Source organism: Stegastes partitus, unplaced genomic scaffold, assembly GCF_000690725.1.
Source record: "Stegastes partitus isolate 25-593 unplaced genomic scaffold, Stegastes_partitus-1.0.2 Scaffold1599, whole genome shotgun sequence".
NCBI classification, from domain to species: domain Eukaryota; kingdom Metazoa; phylum Chordata; class Actinopteri; family Pomacentridae; genus Stegastes; species Stegastes partitus.
The window spans coordinates 105,642-107,450 of NW_007579330.1; the positions used below are offsets into that span (position 1 = coordinate 105,642).

Below are 1,809 nucleotides of genomic sequence, written 5' to 3' on the forward strand. Positions count from 1 at the left end.
AACCTGAATCACAGATGTCTCTAACTGTGGTTTGGACTTTCCAGAATGACATCGTCGATATCTGTCATTTTAAATCCAGATAATAAGAATCGTCTATCTAATGTTAAACCAGGTTCCCTAACCTGCCCTCTGCCTCACTGCAGGTATCTGGGTTGATAATTAACAATCAGCGCTAAGCCCGGTGAACCAGTTTAAATCCATCTACCTTCAACAAACGGGAGACTCAGAACGAAGCTGAACAGGCCTCAGAAGAGCCATCGAGAGGCGGAGGGTAATTATTAGAGATAACACACCGAGGGGAGGCGGGTGAGAGAGGGGGAGTAAAGGTCAACAGCTCCTTGTAACCAACGACCAGCAGCTCAGGATGAACGACGGTTTCATCAAGAGGTTCTTCGGCTTTAAACAGACTTCAGCTGAGAGAAACTGAAGAGTCATTCCATTGACTGAACAACTGGACACTCCCAGCCTGCTATCCCTCACCCCCTCATCCCCACTCTCACCCCAACCGGCAGATGAGCCTGGTTCTGTTGGAGGTTGGGTTTTGGTTCCTTCCCACTGTTGTTTGCTCAGAGGGAATCCAACGGCAGCGTTGGATTGTCGGGTTCTCTGTTCAAACCTCATAAGGTCTGTGCCTCACTATGCTAGGTGCTGTGAGATGACATATGTCATGAATTTACGCTATATAAATAAAACTAAATTGAACTACATTGATCTGTTGACTAAGGACATAAAGGTGGTTCAGAATCTGACATTTTAAAGATGTTTTAAATTTGCAGAGCTAAAAAAACACGAGTCTTTTCAAAAACTGCAACCAAATCAATATTACGTCCTCTAAAATCAACTTTGAGCATCAGTATAGTAAAACAGAGAATAAAACTACAACGTAGAGTCATAAAAACAAACATTAGTTCCCTGGATGTGTTTTCTGATCATTCACACTTCCAATCCAGGAGAGAACTTTTCCAATTTTTAACTCCTCCACCTTACTTTTACAGATGTAGTATGTAAAATCACTTTACAAATGAAGATGCTTTGTTTAGGATTAGAATTAGCAGCATGTTTGTTCCACTTATAGATTAATACTTTAGGAATAATAATAATACAATAGGTAATTCTGACTACGACTGAGTGCTTTTAATTTTGATTGTTTAAATGAAATAACACAAATGTGACCACGTGGCCTAATGGATAAGGCGTCTGACTTCGGATCAGAAGATTGAGGGTTCGAGTCCCTTCGTGGTTGGAGTCTGTGACATTTGAAGTTCTGAATTGCAAAAGTAAGAGTTGCTGCCTCTTCAGTTAGAGCAGATTTTCCTAAACAACTGAAGAGCAGCATGACTCGGTTTTAGATCCTTGCTTGTGTTGAATCTGCTCTCAGATGTACGTCGTTTTGGATAAAAGCGTCTGCTAAATGAAATTGTGGAATTGTAAATACATTAAATTTTTAAAAACTTTACCCTCTAACTCAACAAATCCTGAATGCAGGAGTGTTTTTGCAGTGTTCTATCACTGCAGTATTTTGTTTGAGCACATGAACTGGATGCTTCTTCCTCCACCACTCTGAACATCCTCCACAGTTTTCTCTTCGCCGTAGAAGTTCCTCGTAAGTTTAATCAGGACACATGTGGCTCGTGTTCATGTCCCATCTGAGGAGGTTGGAGGCTGAGCAGAGCTGCTAATGGTTACAGCCGGTAACCGACTCTGGTCATTACCGACTGTTTAACTCCCACCGTCACTCCGCCCACCGGCCTCAAAACGAGAAATAAAAGCTCGACTCCGCGGCGGCGAGGAGGCCAAATGAACTTTTCC

The 1,809-nt window shown here is 42.3% G+C and overlaps 1 non-coding gene across 1 annotated transcript; it reads left to right on the forward strand.

Moving 5' to 3' along the window:
- The first annotated feature begins 1,170 nt into the window (after positions 1–1,170).
- On the forward strand, positions 1,171–1,243 carry trnar-ucg (transfer RNA arginine (anticodon UCG)). The gene has a single exon. It is a non-coding gene; the product is annotated as a tRNA-Arg (tRNA).
- Positions 1,244–1,809: the final 566 nt, after the last annotated feature.